Below are 19,613 nucleotides of genomic sequence, written 5' to 3'. Positions count from 1 at the left end.
ACCTGATAAATGTCTTAGTGCCTGAAATTAGTGTAGACATACGCCAGGTAAGATGGCAAACACAGTGGATGCTTTATTTTATTTCTGTAGGTGCACGTTTTAGCGGACCCCAACACTAAAATTATTGCCTCAACTCCCACTATTTAAAAAAAAATCGTGGGGTTATCTGAGATTTTATTTGCAGAAGTAGAAAATGAATATAGAAGAAGAAGGTATTTTCTCCTATTTTGGCCAGAAGCTCACACTGCATCATTTGTGGTTTCGGGGTACGTATTGGAAATATTTCTACCACAGGAGGAAATATCTGCTCATATTGGTCACTTGTTCCAAATTCTACCTTAAGAAATATGAACTTGATTCTCCCCTATAACGGCTGTGAATATCCCTTCTCAGAGACATTTTACAAATGCCTGAGTGGATTTTTGATAGCTAAGAATTAACTAATAATAATATATTTACATTAATTGTTTACAGGTGGGTTACTCGCTTGTGATCAATCTACAAACACTTTTTTTTACTCCCAGCACAGTCCGATCTAATGGAAAAAGAGAAGAGCTGGGAATGGGGAGATGGTAAAGTGGATTGTACAGTGCTTGCCGTGTAGACAATGATCAACACAGGTTAAATGGCGTTGCCATTCCTGTTACGCGTGTCCCCTGAGTGTATGACTTTGGGCAAGCTGCTAAGAAGCTCTTACATATTAAACTGGCCTGTCTACACTCTAGGGTTACAGTAATAATAAATGAAGATAAAGAGAATTAAAAATGCTTTGAAAAGTGGAAATTGATAATTCAAGTTAAGACATTGCCATTGTCCCCCAACAAGGTTCTAGAGTGCCATCAACATTAGCTGGTACATTAACCTAGAATGCAGTGTGGTTTTATAATTTACTGAAGGAGATTTAATAAAGTCAGGAAAGTCCTCTGTATGTGCTAGGGATATAATCCACACTAATCCAAACTAATAATCCATGCTTTCACCATTTGGGGTTTTTTGAATGCTAACTTGACTTCCACCAATATGGACAACTGCCCACAGGCTGTGTTGGGTCTTTTGTCTCCATAGTTAGCCTGGCCTGGTATAGAAATGTGCTCCCACACTGGCTCCAGGAAGCCACTCAGAGGATTACCTGAAGATTGTATCAACACTCAGGTTGGCCGTAGCTAATCGGATGGAAATATCCACACAGGTAATGTATTCCAAACAACCCGGTTTGTCCACCCAAATAAACCAGCTCTACACAGATCTTCAAGTGATTTTCTTATTGTAAACCATTCAAGATCTTGTACACACTCTGAATGCAGTGCAGGGATGGGAAGCAATAATCGTGGTCAATAATGGCACTACTCTCTAATACGGTTTAACCCACTAGCCTTATTTGTATACATCCAAACACAGTGATTGGAGCATCTTTCCCATAATCTCAGAAACCACCACTCTGCCATCATAAGCTATGAGGCATGTTCAGGTCAATGCATCTGCAGCAGTCTTTGGCATCAAACCACTGGGATATTCACTACTCCCCAAGCACAACACCTATCCTCTCACCAAGCCCACACACAAACAGGGCCAGGATAGCTATAGACATTCAGAAGTTGTATGGGTTGGCAGATGATCTTCAGGGGAGCCATCTCCCCCAGGCTCTGGTCCTCATACTGACACCACCCCAACACACTAGCACCAGATGAGAGAGTGTTGGAAGATGCTGTTTAAGACTGAGTAAGAACTATGAGCCATCCAGGTGCTGCATTCATCAGCTTCTCAGGTGGGAATCCAGATCAGCAGGTGGTTGAAGATTTGCCCTAGATTCAGCCTTCGCTGGTGTGGTCTGCTCCATCGGAGACATAGAGATGAAGCCCTCAGGGACCAGCTCCAGCTGGCCATGACAGTGTGAGTGTAGGGCTAGCTCACCTGTAATGTCTCATGGGTAGCACACCAGGTATCTCACAAGAATGTGATAGTCACCTACTCACAACTTAGTTTGTTATCAGTGTTCTGGGCTAGTTTCTCCAGGGTATGTAGTGTTTAGCTCAGAAGTGCTAAGCCAGGAGCTACCTGAAACTATTTCTTCCCATAGGTCTGCTTTGATTGTTGCCAACAGCTGGAAAGCTTCTGTGCCAAGGGGACGATATATTGGGGGTAAATGATGTCTTCTTGGGGCAGGAGGTCATCCAGGAAGTGGTCACCAATGTGGAAGAATAGCCACCCAAATGCCTCCTGAACACTTCTTCCTCTTGCAGATGTCAAGGGTTTTTGGCATCTGGAACTCTGGTCAGGGCCCGAACCAAGGAAGAGGCAACTCTCCTGATGTTAAACCATCCATCCAGCACTGTTGAATTTGCACTTAATTTAAAGCCTTGAGAAACTGGATCTCAACCCAGAGCTTTAAATAATTAACTTCTGCAACTACCTACTAATCAGCAGAGACTGACATAGTCTTCACTGAGAGGTGAAGTTTTCTCCATGGGTGTGGTAGGGTTTCTCCATGGGTGATGATGGGTGTTCCAGCCTCTTCTCTCAGTCTCTTAACTCCCACTCTCATGACTATATTATGGCAACTGTAGAAGCCTTTTAAAAATTATAAAAAGTGAAGAATTAAGCCACTGAACATTTAGCAACACTATAGTTAAAAAAGGGGCAGTTACCCTTTCTCCTCTGTAACTACCTTGAGTAGTGTGCACACATACCTCTTATACCAAATTATTTATACAGAAGTTCTTAAAGCATGGCAAGTCTTTATTGCTTTACATAACTAATTTTGAGACCAAAGAAGCAAAATATGGTTTAGAGAGCATTGGGGTTTTAATTGTGTCTGCTGTTGAAGAGCTTGGGGATGCTGAATATATTGTTGAGCTTTTCTGACTTTCATTACTCCCATTTTAAAATTAGACCATGAGAGGTGATAGAGTGAGACCCATCCAGACTAAATCCTTCATACAAATCAATGACAAAATCTGGACTGATTATGGGTAGCCACCTGAAAGTATAGGACAATGAATAGAATCAGGAGATGGATGACTAGTGCATATTTAGAACAGAGAAGTGAAGATAAGTTCCTTTTTAAGGGCATGCGTCTCTGAGCATCTTGTTGTAAGTTGGCAAGAGAACAAGTAGGTGGTATGTATGTGGTCAGATGTACAGTGGTCTTGGAGAACTGATGCTGGAGAATCCAAGAGTGCTGGAGGGACTGCTGAAGTCCTATGAGTGAAAGATAAAGAGTGAGGATGCCCATCTCACTGACCACAGATAAATGTATGCGTGAAAGACAAAAGCAGGCCAACTGAGGGCAGATCTAAATTGGGACTGGAGCTGCCACCCAGCTTTTCAGCCCAAGTCAAGCCAGGGTCATTACTTGTTACACCAAAAGACAGTGTGCATAGGGGAAAAAATAGCAGAAGACAGGATCCTCATGATTTACCATTCACAATGTCGGAGATAGAATCTAAAATTGTAAGGCATACAAAGAACTAAGAAAATAGAGTGTATTTTCCATAGATAATAAAATGTGCCAAAACTCAGCTCAAAATAACCCAGATATTGAAACTAGGATATTAAAAAATGGTATTAAAGAGGTCATTATAGTTACACTAAATGAAGTAAAACAGAATGTGCTTTCAATGAAGATATAAGAAATCTCAGCAGAGTAAGAGAAATGAAAATTTGTAGCATCTGGATTTTTTAGAAAAACAAACAAGAGGTGGACTTAACATCAAAAGAGTGATGACGGAGAAAAGAATAAATGAACTTGAGAACAGATCAAATAGGTGGATAGAAATTTTTAAAAGTAAGCAATAGGAAAAAAAATAAAGATTTAAATATATATATAAATGTAACACTGGGGACCTGTTAGCTTATATGAAGTGGTCAAATATACATGTAGATAGAATTACCAGGCAGAATCAAAAATGGATTGGAAAAGTCTTTGGAAGAAATAGTAGCCAAAATTTTCCCTAATCTGATGAAAGACAGAAATCCACAAATACAATAGCCTCCAGAATAGATGTACCTTCTCTTCTGACAAAAATCTGGGTTGTAAACTATATCCAAACACCATGAACAAACCAGGGATCACACCTATTCCCATCTGGGCCTCATCCTTGGGAAGACAGATGGCCAGTGCACCCTGCTCTGGGGCACCGCCCTCTGGAAGCCCAATAAGAAGCCCAAGTAACTGCTTCTCAGCAGATTACAAACTCAAGTTTTGGTTAGGTTCCATGAGTCTGTCAAAAACCATGCACATCCTCTCAGCTACCCTGTTGCAAATGTCTGAAATGATATCTCTTAGGGACAAAAAAGCCCCAAATACTGAACACATCTCTTTGGGCTTCCAGAACATCACTCCACAGCTCTCCACTGTCAAGTACTTTTCAGATGCCCTTTCTTTACATAGTTCTAGCATGTTTTCTTTTATATCTTTCATAATTTTAAATGTACCAATTCACTATAGCTTTCAATTGTTCTATTATCTAATATGCTAAATGTCACAGTTTTGTTTCAGATAGATTTAATTTCCTTCCTTCCTTCCTTCCTTCCTTCCTTCCTTCCTTCCTTCCTTCCTTCCTTTCTTTCCCCAGCATAGTTGTTGTCAGTAGGGAAATCATCCTAGGTCCCATTAGATGGTCAGTTGGGTCCTGAATAGCAGTCTAAATTTGATCCTCATTTCTATAACCCTCCGGAAGAGTACTTGGGCATCACAAATACCTACCATCTTTACACCCCATACAAGCATATTTATACCACACTATCTGAAAAAAAAAGTCTCCTCATTTTTATTCTTATTATAGTTTTCTTTACATTTGTGTTTATTTAAACAGTCAATAATTATTTGTATTTCCTAAAATTTAATATTTTAATTAATGAATTATTAATTTAAAAATCTTCTTACTAGGCAACATGTTCTCATGCAGCTTCATTCTTGAATTATTCTTTCAAAAATTATAAATTGTCTTTCTTAATTTTGTCTGAAAATATTTGTAATATTTTGGGTTTTGAATAATTACATATTGGATCATGGTTGGGAATTATATTCTCCTGGTATACTGCAGATGCGCTAAATTGTTAAATGGCTTACTAATACATTCTCTCCTCTATTATTTACGTGAAACCTTTGCCAATCAAGATCAGCTTCATTTAGATACTCTGCCTTCTTCTCTGGTTGTCTTATAACTTCTTCACCCTCCTCCCCACCCTGAGTTTATGTGTCTTTTAATTTTAATGTGTCTGGAAGGTTTTTAAAATTTATTTCTTTTGCTTGAAACATAATGTGTTTTGTGTCGTCGTTACTTCATTTACGCTGTCTCCCGTTCATGCTTTCTATGGTTCGTTTATCTTGAAGTGTCCTTGCCTCTTGAGACCCTGATGCTTCTGGCTCCTGTCCCTGTCAGCATCCTACCAGTTGGCCTAGGAGTCACATTGCAAATTTACAGCTCTTGTTTTAAGTCCCCTCTCCATGAAAGCCACTAGGAAATTCCTCTTTTGTTTCTGTTATACCTTTGTTTTTCAGCATGCTCCCTGCCTCCCACCATATTTCTAGATCTTGGAGTAGGAGAATCTCTTTATTTCTTAGTCTAGCTATTTCTGAAATTAGAAAATAGAAACGGTTTTGTTTTTCATTAAAAGGAAAAAAAGATGGTAAAGATGTGGATGCCTGGAGCGTTCGTGTCTTCTTTGACAGATAAGTACTATTATTCATCAATCAGAGTTACATAGCTCGATAAATGGAATGACTGCTAAGTTGACAGCTATATTATTGGGTGGCCGGGAACATGGCACGAGGACTAGATTGGACACATCAAGCAGAATGTGCAACATGATGAATTGTACTGAGGTGGAAAATGAGGCAATTTTGCAAGGAAAGATGGACAGGTGTTTCATGATCGTGGGCCGGAGTTTATAATCAGTTTATGCATGATGTGTTAGGCAATGCTGCTGTGACACAAACGGCCCTGAAATCTAAGCAGCACTGATGTAAATAACAGATAACCTCGTAGCAAGGTTTATCCAGTAAGATACTTCTGAATGACTGTCGTCTACGTGGTTAATGAGAGGCAGTCTCTTTCCACGTGCCACTCTAGTGTCTTAAATACATTGCCTCTAAGGTCTCCAAAAAAGTTCAAGAGAGAAACTAAAGAACATGTTTTCTGTTTTTATAAAGCCCAAGTCCAGAAAGTGCATCTATCTTATATCCCTTTGCTCAGAAATCACTTACTTCCATGATCCCAACTACCTATAAGGAAAGCTGGAAACTTCTGTGCACCCAGGATGAAAAAAAACACATGGAGAATACTTGGCACTGTGTCGGCCAAAGCAGTGCCAAGAAAGTCTCTGGAAATGGAATGGGTGTAGAGAAAATCCAGTCTCTGGGGGATCTCAGGCAGGATACATTTAGGAAGGAGTGTATATGAAGATTCAGAATCTGAAAATCTATGTAATATTATCTTGGAAACTTCATATTGATTTTGCAATGTTGATTTAGATCAGAGCTGGACATATATTATCCTACAGGCCAGATCTCACTGGCAGATCATAATGGTACGATCCTTCTGCTAAACTTTCTTTCACATATTTAAAGAGATAAGATATGTTAAAGAGCAAATATGCAAGCCCAAACACCTGAATTACTTACTATCTGGGCCTTTATACAAAAATGACTGATAAGACCAAGCACCCTCTGGTTATGAAATCCTGAATTTTTAAAAATAGACAAGTCTGAAGATTATATAGACATACTTGGAATAGAAATGTTGAAAAATTATTACGCTATCTGAATGGATCCCGCTTAGAGAGTGGAGGAAAAGGGAGGAAGAACCACAGCACTGATGTTCATGAAGGAGAAAGCTGAGGGTCTGACGAAGGTGACAAGGGTAACGGTGTCGTCAGAGATCCCATGGAAGAGAAGAGAAACAGATTCCAAGACATAAGACATGTGTCATCAAAGCCGTGAGCTGGCTCAGCTCGGCACCTTGCATTTCCTTCCTGCCAAGAAGACTAATGTGGCTTCACATTTTCAGTAATAAATCAAATATACCCAAAGAACAAAATAAGTAAGAATCTTTTTGGCTTATTTATTGTCCTGTCCCTAGCACTGCATCCAACTCCTGTGAAGCACAAAAGAAAAACTGTGTTGGCTGAGTATATAGAGGAATGACCTGTAGTCAATTAATTAATATCGAGATATTGTTTTTTGATTAAAAAAAACAATTTGTTCATGTTCCTATTTGATGTTTAGCAAAATAAGTGACATTTATAATGCTTGATAACTCTTAGTCCTTGTAAGCCAACAGTATGGGTTTTCTATCTTTATTGATCTCCTCATTTACATTTCATATGCAAGGCCATGGGGGTTGAGTGGAGATCTATCTACGACTGTTGTTAGCGGAATTGTCATCTTGGCTGTTTGTATGTCCTACAGATGTGGTAATTCTCTGGGAAGGAAGTTCTTGGCAAATCTATGGTTTTGGGTCCTTGTTGACTTCATTCTCTCTGGTATTTACAGAGTTACTTAAGAATCTGCCCTATTTAGTTTGATTTATTAAACCACAATGAGATACCACCTTACTCCAGTTAGAACAGCCAAAATGAACAAGACAGGAAACAACAAATGTTGGAGGGGATGTGGAGAAAGGGGAACCCTCTGACACTGTTGGTGGGAATGCAAGCTGGTACAGTCACTCAGGAAAACAGTATGTAGGTTCCTTAAGAAATTAAAAATAGAGCTTCCCTATGACCCTGCCATTGCACTCCTGAGTATTTACCCCAACGATACAGATGGGGTGAAAAGAAGGGCCATCTGTACCCCAATGTTCATAGCAGCCATGGCCACGGTCGCCAAACTGTGGAAAGAACCAAGATACCCTTCAACAGACAAATAGATAAGGAAGATGTGGTCCATATACACTATGGAGTATGATGCCTCCATCAGAAAGGATGAATACCCAACTTTTGTATCAACATGGACGGGACTGGAAGAGATTATGCTGAGTGAAATAAGTCAAGCAGAGAGTCAATTATCATATGGTTTCGCTTATTTGTGGAGAATAAGGAATAACACGGAGGACACTGGGAGATGGAGAGGAGAAGGGAGTTGGGGGAAATTGGAAGGGGAGGGGAACCATGAGAGACTGTGAACTCAGAAACAAACAGAGTTTTGGAGGAGGGGGGCATTGGGTGAGTCTGGTGGTGGGTATAATTGAGGGCACGTATTGCATGAAGCACTGGGTGTGGTGCATAAACAGTGACTTCTGGTACACTGAAAAGGAATAAAATAAAATAAAATGGAAAAAAAAAAAAAACCACAACGGTGCCTAACATCGAGTATAGGGACCTATACAATTTAGCAAAATGTACCTATTCTATGACCTAAAATACTGAAATATAAAATTGTAACTGATCCACGTTATATAAATCACAATTGATAATCAAAATGTCATATTTGCCACTTAAGGCTGAAATTGTGATTTTACCATCCGTTCTTTGCCAAAGATGTTAAACATGGCTAAAACTGTTTTTTCTTGACATATTAGGTTCAAATATTCTACTCACATCAACTTGCAAAAATATTCATGCTTTTAAAAAATACTTTACACTTGCACTTCGTGGAAGATGGTAGATAATTCAAAGTCACTTTAACATTCCAGAGCACATCACAGGAATCTTTTTTTTTATTTTCAGCGTAACAGTATTCATTGTGCTCCCTGCAATCCGTGCCCTCTCCAATACCTACCACCTGGTTCCCCGACCTCCCACTCCCGCCCCTTCAAACCCCTCAGACTGTTTTTCAGAGTCCATAGTCTCTCAAGGTTCACCTCCCCTTCCTATTTCCCCCAACTCCCTTCTCCTCTCCATCTCCCCATGTCCTCCATGCTATTTGTTATGCTCCACACATAAGTGAAACCATATGATAACTGACTCTCTCTGCTTGACTTACTTCACTCAGCATAATCTCTTCCAGTCCCGTCCATGTTGATACAAAAGTTGGGTGTTCGTCCTTTCTGATGGAGGCATAATACTCCATAGTGTATATGGACCACATCTTCCTTATCCATTCATCCGCTGAAGGGCATCTTGGTTCTTTCCACAGTTTGGCGACCGTGGCCATTTCTGCTATGAACATTGGGGTACAGATGGCCCTTCTTTTCACTACATCTGTCTCTTTGGGGTAAATACCCAGGAGTGCAATGGCAGGATCATAGGGAAGCTCTATTTTTCATTTCTTGAGGAATCTCCACACTGTTCTCCAAAGAGGCTGCACCAACTTGCATTCCCACCAACAGTGGAAGAGGGTTCCCCTTTCTCCACATCCTCTTCAACACATGTTGTTTCCTGTGTTGCTAATTTTGGCCATTCTAACATCATAGGAATCTTTCATCTCACCCCTCCAGTCAGTTTAAAGTTCAAAAGTTAGTGTCTGCCTTCTGACCCAGAATTGGGGGAGATACGGGAACTCACAGTCATTATATTGTAACACAATAGTGACAGTCACACCAACCGAAGAGTTCAGTGATTTGTTCTGTGCATCAGGCAGCAACCCTAACAGTATAGCTGTGCTGCCATCACCACAAACCCTAAGAAAATTTGGTCAAATCTGTGTCACGGTTCCCTTACCACACATAGTCTCAGCTCTCCAGACTCAAGGAACCAGACACCGGCTAGCTCTGGACAAGCGGTTGATTTCATTCGAATAAAGTTAGCAGACAAGCCTTTTGCTGATATTCCAACTCAAGAACTAGAACGAGGACGAGCTGGAAGCAGCTCTTTCACGAATGCCTTTGCTATAGATTAGCAATGTTGGATGTTTGTTAAAAACTTCAAAAAAACCCCACATTCTCCAGTGGAATTCGAGAAGATTTTCTGAGTTAATTTCTTCTTATTACAGTTACCACAAGCAGCATATAAAGTAGACATGCAGGTACCAAAAATACAATCTGCCATCGAGGCACGATGCCTTGGAGCTTTAAAGGGATGGCTTTGAGCAGAGTAAAGAATGCCGACTCTGTTGAAAGTAGAGAATAATGCCACGGGATCTGTAACTCACTCTCTCCCAGAACTATGGTTTTGCATGAAAGTAGGCAAATTGCATTCTACATTTTTTCCTAAATGGATGGAAAGTACAACTAAAGTTATGCAGTTTTAACAAATAACGTCCCCGGTGACTAAGATGCGTGCCATTTTAAGCATCTCAGCGTGGGCTGACGGTGAAGTTTTAAGAGAAAAGACTCCCTCACGTATAAACAGTGGTGTGAGTTTTTTTCAATGAGCTAGTCATGGCAAATCTCTCTGTTGCAGGATAACGTCGGATGATTGGGAAGCAAAGCCCAAAATGCACAAAGACTGTGTTGCAACTTTCTGAAAAATACTATTTGGAAATAATATTGTATAAAAAACCAGTAACTTCCAGCCTTACTGAATAGATGTGTCAGGCACAGTGAGAGCTGCTGAGGGCTGAGGCCACTCCAAGTCCTGAGGGGCTGAGAGGGCACCACCCCACCTCGAGGTGGAAGCCTGCAGTGAAAAGCACTGTCAAGGGAATTCACTAAGGTCCATGTGTCCCAGGGCAGCACGGAAGGGGACCCTGAAAGCATGCCACTTAATTACCGTCTGTCTTGTTATGAGGAAAGGACACATCTTCAGCTTATCCTGCCTTTAACGCAGAACGCGGTGTGCAAAAGGCCTGCTGACTCTGGCTCAGTCTGCAGTATGGGCTCCCTGACCACAGAAGCTGTGGCTCTTTTCCCAGAGCCGTGAGAGAAAGGCGGGGTTTGGTGTCTCCCATGGGGAATCTCTAGCCAGGGGACCAGTTGCAACGCTGGCTCGGCCACTTGCTCGCTCTGTGTCCTTGGTCAAATCCCTCAACTTGGCCCACCTGTAGAATGGGAGTGAGGGTCATGCCTACCTCCCGGGCTTGTTGGAGAAGTCTATTAAGATAGTTTATGTAACTCCACAGTTAGAGCAGAGCCTGACAGATCGCATGGGCTCCTCAGCCCATCTGTGGTTGTCAAAGAAACTAAAGAAGCACCAGGAGATGTCACTGGGATTTTTCTCTGTTAAACACCCCCTGGGATGTATACCTTGTCCCTTGTCAATACAGATAGAAAGATCTGTCAGTACCAAGAGCAACAGGACCCGATGTCCGCGACGAGGCCAAGGTCTGCTGTCTGTCTTTGGACTGCTCATTCTGACGGTGTCTTTCCCAGCAAAACCCTCTTCTGATGCACCGAAGACGAAGATGCACCGAATGCTATGTTCGTGTATCTAATTCCCCTGTAAAGAGAAGCAACAACGTTATTAGTATGAGACAGAGTTAAATTATAAACTAAGTTCATGCAACAGGGCATGAGACGTATGTATATAAAAAGAAACTGTCCCCGGCTGCAGGAAAAGCCCTCCGTGCTGTTCAATCCTGAATGGCTCCGGGATGACTCCTGTGCTCCCGTTCTTCTGATATGTTCCTGGTGTTGCCTGGTACTTGGAGAATGGAAATGTGGACGTGGAACTTGAAGGCTGACGTGGAAGCATCTGGAGAAGAACAGGAAAGCAGAAGGCGTCCTCTTGCCCGCATTGACCTGAAAATGGGGCTGGGAGCGGGAGACAGAGGCAGAGGCGGCGGCACGCGGGCTCTGGCAGTGCCGGCAAGGACGAGTGTCCTCTCTACTCTCATCTATTCTGATCTAGTTGAGTCTAAGTCGTACCTTAGATTGAGGCTCACAAGCCACGAAATTAATTTCAAAACCCCTGATGGGTCCTCAGGTGCAGTTCGAAAGCATGAATCCTGAGTACGTTGGTCACCTGTCACCTCGTTCTGCACAGTCTTGCATTTCCCCGCTCGCTAGGGTTTACCCACAACAAATGCACCGAATCATTACGCCGTGAGATTGAATACTTCTTCCTCCGATGACCCGTCTGGCCCCAATCCGTAAGAACTTTCCTAATCTTCTGCTTCAGTTGAAGTATAATCCTCTGATTGGTCAGTCACAATTTTCTATGCGGGGGACTCTGCTTGTTTCCGTCTGAAACTATGTTCATGCAGATTCTCCGAAGCCTGGACACATGGCCCCATGTGCACGCCAGATCCATTTCCCCGTTTAAAGCAGTAACGGTGGTCACCCCAGCAGATGTGACTTCACGAGTTCTTCCCGTCTTTCTTCTCCTATCAGTTGAACGTTTTCAGCCTCTCATGATTCTATCCGTTTGCAGCTTCGACTCCCGCTTGTGAAATGAATGCATGCAGTGCATTTTAGAAAGACCATTATAAAGATTTATGAGTTAAAATATGTAAAACCCAGAAAGGGGATGTTTAGGAAATCCTAAGAACTATGTAAGTGTTAAGCTTTGTTGTTCGATGTAAGCTTTTGTTATTAGGAGAGCAGAACGGGCCATCCTAATTAGGCCTCTCTGGCGTGAGGATTATGTTTTCCAACAGCTGACATAGCAGAAACTCAGAGGTCAGCTGAGGCCTGGGCTCTCCTGCTCCTCCTCCCTCCCCTGCCCCAGCACCTGCCCCCCTCCCCCAGCCCTGGCCTTGAACCCGCCTCGGTCACAGATTTCCCTCCACCGCCAGGAGCATTCGTAGCATGTCTGTTTTCTGCGGCTTCATCTGCACCTTAAACATGCACCGGTTACACTGGAAAAGCCCTTGAGCCCCTCGAGACGGTCTCTTCATCAGAGACCTGCAGGCCCCCCTGAGGGGACGCGGTTTTCCCACAGAAGTGGCCACCACCCTGGAGCTTGGGCCACAGCTGACCGTCTTCTTCCCGGAGGAGCACCCTCCTGGGTTCCCCTGGTTCTGCCTTCTGTGCCCAAGAGGGTTGACACTGAACACAGGCGCTGATTTAGGTTCTGTTGGTGTAAGGGACGGAACGGCCGCGAAGAGCTGGTTCAGCAGGAGCGCCGAGAAGCTTCCCGACTCCTCCGCCTCCCCTCTGTCCTTCCCCTCAGGGCTCTTCTCCAGATTGCGCTGTTTCCCCTGAAAACAGGTTCCGGCTGGCCTCCCCGTCCTCCCCTGTCCCCTCCCTGCCATGTGGGTCCCTTGCACCTGTTGGAGTCCGTCCGTCCCTCGTAAGGTGGAATTCGCCCTTCTCTCGGGTCTTACTCTTGGTTCCCAGCGACCGTCTTTGCCTTCAAAACACAGACCCCTCCCAGGGACCGCAGGCCGAGAGGCAGGTGGGGCCGCTGGACAGGGCAGGGCGCAGGCAGTGCAGGAAGGGAGGGAAGTGTCTGCCGACTGTGTCCCCGTCACAGAACACAGACGGACAAGGAGACGCCACTGAGACACGTAGCTGCTGTGACCACCCGGTCAGACACGGATCTCGAGCCACGAGACCTTTAAACCCGGCAATCCGAAGCCTGGGTGGCTTCCTGCCCTTCTGCCTCCGTGCTCTCGGTCCTCAGTACTGGCTCTGCCCGCCTCGGGGTCTGGCCTGGCGAGAAAGCCGTCCGCCCACACTTCCTCGGCTTCTTTGCACCAGTTCTTCCTCTCAGAAAGTGACTGTGGCGCTAATTCTGAATTCCTAAGGAAGCATTTCTGAAAGCGAACCATACGATGCTACCCAGGGGCTCAGAACGTAGCTGGTGAAACCCCACAGTTTGTAATCACGTGAGGTCACAGGAGGGATGTGGCCAGATCTCACAGGCGCTGCACATTCCCTGTGTCTGTATGTGCGAGTGCAACATGCTGCCTGTGCTCCCCACTTCTCGACACACCTCCCTGCAACGGCCAGAAAGTTACTATAATCAATTTTCAAATCTAAATGGTGCTCCCAAGTCGTCCAGGGAACAGCCTACTCAACCACGTTGGTCGCAGTCTGTGTACTGAAATCATTGCCCCCTCCCGGCATAACGCCGGTGCTACGTATGATGGCAAAACAGTCCGTTTTGTTGCCCAGTCTGGTGGCTGTGTGCACCTCGTTGCATAGATTCATATATGTTTTATCAGAAGCTTATTCCACTGTTCCTGAAACCTGGGTAGACTTCTGCCGTTCTTCTGCTTTTGTTACAGTGTCAACAGTCTAGCAGGGTATTTCTGTGTGACGGGACGGCCCTTGTGAGAGACACCGGAGAATACACCAAAACCGGGAGCTGAGCTGGTGCACAAGCCAGCTGCAGGGAACACTCCGGACGAGAAGATGAGAGCTCCATATTCTTAATTCACGACACATCCAGCCTGACCATACTTGGGTTCTTAAGATCATTTTATGGGAGAAAAAACAAGAGGAAAATAAGAAAACCCCTTCTGAGATTTGAATTTCACAGAGTGTGTATAGTCCTTTCATTTTTGTCATTTAAAAAAAGGCATCAGGGTGCGTGAATGGCTTAGTAGATTAGGCGTCTGCCTTTGGCTCTGGTCGTGATCCCTGGGGTCCTGGGCTCGAGTCCCGCATCGGGCTCCCGGCTCAGTGGGGAGCCTGCTTCCTCTTCTACTCTCCCTGCTTGATCTCTCTCTCTCTCTCTCCCTCCGTTAAATAGAGAAATAAAATATTTTTTAAAAATTATGCTATGTGAAATAAGTCAGACAAAAACAAATACTGTACAACCTCATTTGTATATGGAATCTATTTTTTTTTTTTAAAGTAAAGAGTAAAACCTCAACATACTCACAGAAAAAGACAGGAGATTTGTGGTTATCAGAGGGAAATGCAGGAAGGCGGTCAAAACACATAGACGGGGGCCCCTGGGTGGCTCAGTGGGTTAAGCCGCTGTCTACGGCTCAGGTCATGATCCCAGGGTCCTGAGATCGAGTCCCGCATCGGGCTCCTTGCTCAGCGGGGATCCTGCTTCTCTCTCTGCCTCTGCCTGCCGCTCGGTCTGCTTGTGCGCGCTCTCTCTCTCTCTCTCTGACAAATAAATAAATAAATAAAATATTTAAAAAAAAACAAACACATAGACGTCCAGCTGTAAGACAAAGTCCTGGGAGGCGAAACAGGACAAGACGGCAGAAGCTGCCACCGGTGCTGGGTACATAGGAAAGGAAATAAGAGAGCAGGTCCTTAATGCTCTCATCCCAAGGAGAAATTTTTTCCCTCTTCTTTTTATTGTATTTCTGTGAGCTGATGGATGCTGCTCAAGTTTGTGTGGTGATCATTTCACAACACGCGGAAACCTACCTTCTTGCTTGATACATCTTAACCATATACAGGGATGGAGGTCAGTTATTTCTCAGTAAAACTGGGAACAAGTGAACAGATTAATGATGGCGTTGTGGCATTGCTATTCAGTCTGAAAAGGAAACCAAGGCCTATGGAGCGTAAGTGGTTTTACCAAACTATAGACAGGAAATGAAGCCAGTGACGAGCCTCAGCTCTGTGCTCCGCTCTAGCTCCAGTGCTCTGGGCTGTGGCAGGCTCCAGTCACTGGTGTAGATGGGAAACTGAGGCATGGGCAGCTGACAACTGTGGCCCAACAGCTAACGGTCCTAGAGCTGTTAAGTAGAAGAGGGAGGAGGGAGCCCACGGTGCTGTGTGCACTCTTCTGTTTCAGTTGCTTATGGTTAAAGAATGACTCTCGGCCCCTTGTGAGTCTCCCTTCCCGCACGTGGCCGGCTGCTATGAAATCGCCTGGCTCTATTTGGTTCTGTATGTATTTTATTTTAAGATTTTATTTATTCATTTGACAGACAGATATCACAAGTAGTCAGAGAAACAGGCGGGGTGGGGAGCAGGCTCCCTGCGGAGCAGAGAGCCTGATGTGAGGCTCGATCCCAGGACCCTGAGATCACGACCTGAGCTGAAGGCAGAGGCTTAACCCACTGAGCCACCCAGGTGCCCCTCTATATGTATTTTAGAAGAAACTCCTCCAAGTCCATAACTCTCCCATCACAAACTGGATTTGGATTGATTTAATGTAATAATTGTGCTAGAAAGTCTATCATACTGGTTTTGAACTTCTCATTTATTAATATTGATTTATACATCTTTAGAATATATTTTTAGAATTTTCTCCTTAAAGGTCCTAGCACCGTCTGATTTATTTCTGAACTTTTATTACCGTGTTGCTGATATCAATTCTTTCTTCCTTCCTGTGGTATTTTCAGTTTTGTTATCGTTGGTGTGAAATGCTGGGTCATCACTTAATGTACTCTTATTGAATAATCAAAGTGCAAGCAGTGTCTGGGACAAGGAACCAAATTACCCCCATCAAAGCAAACTCTTCCAGAAGAACATTTCCTTTGTCATCCCAAGTGGGATGGTACCACCTTGTCCAGGAAGTCATTTCGAGGTACCAGATGCCACTCTCACCTTCTCAGAGTGATGAGGTCCTACCTCCATCAGGTGGGTCCTGGTGGGAATGACGGCTTTGGGAACCCTCTGGTTCCCAGTCAAAGGGACATGCACACTTCTCGTCTCCACCTGCTCAGGTCTGAGTCTTGTCTGGGCCTCTCTACAGACATCCCAACCTCGTCACATGATTCCTCCATAAATGACTCTTCTGTTCATGACACTGTATTTTCACCTTGATTTAATTTGTAGGATCTTATAAAGACTTTGCCCCCGATAAGTGGCTCTCTTCAGTAGGGCCCCTCTGGTTCCTTTCTCTACGTGGTGGTTGCACATGCCCATTGGCACTAATCATGGTTCCAGCTTTTGGAAGTATTCCTCAGTTTTCAGAGCTATAAACAACACTCATAGTTCCTTGAATACACGATTTCCAGCTAAAACTGATAGTATATCTTTCTTCTGGTTAAAGGTTACACTGGATGAACAGGTACCATGTAAAAGAAAACAAGAAGCACATACATCCACAGGAAACGCACATCTGCAGGTCTGCTGGCCGTCATCTACTGGCAGAACAGGGATATAAATCTTCCGATACAGAGATTTTCCTATACTTACTGTGTATGCAATTGTATCTTTTTGTAAATAATAGTAACATTGCGCTTTCCTTGTTACTCTCTAAGCCCTTCCCCACTCCCTGTAACGCACTGATCAGGACTTCTCATTCCTTGCTGAGATGGTGTGGTCACAGTGACCCCCTGGTTCATTCCTAAATTTAACATTTTTGTTGATTTCCTGTACCAAGTTCATTTGCATTCTTAGTCTGATTTTTTTTTTTTTTTATCCTGGCCGCCTACGGGTTATTATTGAATGTTATTTTGCTTTTAGAGAAATGATCATATGGCTATTATCACTCAATAAATTACGTAGTGAATTATGTTGACAGGTCCTCTGATGCTGAATCATTCCCGCATCCTTGATCAAAACCCTGCTTGTTCATACTGTATTTTCACACCACTGCTGAATTCACATCACATAGACTCTCTTCGAGCATACATCCTTTACCAAAATTGACTGTAATTTCCTTTACTGTTTTTTTTTGCATGTCCAATTTTGCTATCAAGATTATAATTATCTCAAAAAATGATTAGATAAGATTTCCCCTTTTTTTATATCAATTCCTTGAAATGTGGAAAGCCAGCCTGTTTAAAGAAGAAACAGAAACCTCACAAAACACCATAAAAATACTCTGCCTCTGACCTTCTTGTTTTCTGTCACTCTGCATTTTTCCAGGAATACTGCCCTCTGGTTATCAGTCAGACTTCATCCTAACACGTGTGAAGGGATGTTGCAGACATAATCAGAGGCCTGAATCAGTTGGCCCTAATGAACGGAGATTGCTCAGGTGGTCCCGACCTATTCAGGGAAACCCTTTATAAGCAGCTGACGGAGGAAGGTGAAGGGAGAGAGACTTGAGGTGTGGGGGACACTCGATTGGCCTTTGGGTTGATGATGGGGGGAGCCTGTGACAAGGAAGGTGGGCTGCCCCTGGGAGCCAGGAGAGACCCCGCTGGCAGCCAGCAAGGAATGGCGACCTCAGACCCACAAGCAGAAGAACTGGTCTCTCCTTCAGTCCGAAGGAGCAAGGACAGGCATCCTTTGCCCCATCTGCCAGGTGGGGGCCCAGCCAGGCTCATACCTTGAGCTGGGCCGGTGGCACTCTCCGCGCAGAAGTCTCCTGAGGCTTCTGAGCTAGAAGGCTATGAGCTCATAAGCGGGCATTGTTTTAGCTGCGCATTCTATGGTAACTTTGCCCTTGGTAATATCAAACTCCTGGCAGTGACAGGAGAATGTGGGCGTTGGAGGCTTTAACCCCCTTTACATGTGATTGAATTGTGAGTTTATTTAGATATTATATATGTTACTGAATCTAAATAATTACATTTTATAAACGATCGCCTTTGCAATTTCCGTTTACATAGATATATAATATCAGTTTGTAAATAAATGTGAGAATATCCATAAGGTAGTCAGTATTCTAGAAAAGTATAATTATCCAGATTGATTCAAGAAGATTCCTATAAAATACAAATAAACTAATAATCATTAAATAAAATATAATGTAATCAGCACACACACATTTTTTAAAAAAGTTATTACCTCTTTATCGATTTCCTGGGATTTAACAAAAACGTGGGGGATGGAGCCAGGTTTGTCTCCACTGCCAGAGAGGGAGGTCACAGAGAGGTGGCAAGGAGAGCAGAGTCAGAGTCGTCGGTCTGAAGTCCTGCTCAGCAGACACACACGGGGGCTGGATGGAGGCAGAAACAGTTACAGGTGTGTGTGTGTGTGTGTGTGTGTGTGTACACACAGGGAATAGATACATGAGAATATATGTTATGTGTCACAAATTACATATGTAGAGGCCTGGGTGGTTCGGTCATTTTTGATCTGCCTTTGGCTCAGGTCATGATCTCAGGATCTTGGGATCGAGCCCCATGTTGGGCTCCCTGCTCAGCGGGAAACCTGATTCTCCCTCTCCAACGCCCCCTGCTTGTGTTCCCTCTCTCACTGTCAAATAAATAAAATCTTTAAAAAAACAAAAACAAATTACATATGTCTCTGTAAGTGTAGGTATGTGTGTATGCATGAGATGGAATGCGTGCCGCTTTGGATACGTAGACTGACCTAAGGCAAGACAGTCCTGGAAGAAGGACCATGACCTGGATCCTGGTCCCTGAGGCCAGAGAGGGCGCCGGGCCTCTTGGGGAAAGGCACTAGTGTGGGGAAAATGAAAGAGAAACACGGAGCATCTTGCGAGATCAGGACAGACACGAGTGCTCCAGAAACAGAAGGACGGAGGACATGAGTCAAAGGGACCCAGGAGCCGACCCGAGGGACCTCCTGGTGACACAGGATGGGGCCGTTTGCACAGTAACAGTAACATCACATCCTATTAAAGCCTAAGATAGAAGCTAAATGGACACGAATTCACATGATTAAAATATATCAATACGTGGAAAGGAAAAGGTACAATCTGCCTCACTGAATAGTTTGAAATAGGATGTGTGGCTACTGCCTCCGTCTGCAAGGGTGGGCGGCCTGCCAGCAGCAGCATGAGTGAGCAGAGGGTGGACGCCATGCGGCCAACGGCAAAGGTCAATGTCAGAGGAGCTACCATGTGACTCTCCTGCATCCAGATGTGACAGGACGACAAGGGCATTTCACGTCTATGGGATTCTTTCAAAAAATAAAAACCAACCTGTAATTTCAGTCTAATTATGAAAAAAAAAATCAGACAAACCCAAAATTGAAGGATTCTACAAAACACCCAACCAGTCAGCACTCCTTAAAATTCTCAAGGGCATAATACACGAGGAGGAACCAAGAACCTCCTTCTGGAGAACA

General features: G+C 43.8%; 1 pseudogene; it reads right to left on the bottom strand.

Moving 5' to 3' along the window:
- Positions 1 to 1,125: 1,125 nt before the first annotated feature.
- LOC116581712 lies at positions 1,126 to 19,347 on the bottom strand (annotated as a pseudogene).
- Positions 19,348 to 19,613: the final 266 nt, after the last annotated feature.

The sequence above is a fragment of the Mustela erminea genome, chromosome 21 (assembly GCF_009829155.1).
Source record: "Mustela erminea isolate mMusErm1 chromosome 21, mMusErm1.Pri, whole genome shotgun sequence".
NCBI classification, from domain to species: domain Eukaryota; kingdom Metazoa; phylum Chordata; class Mammalia; order Carnivora; family Mustelidae; genus Mustela; species Mustela erminea.
The sequence above is the reverse complement of the archived record's forward strand: the minus strand, read 5'-3'. Positions and strand labels throughout refer to the sequence as shown.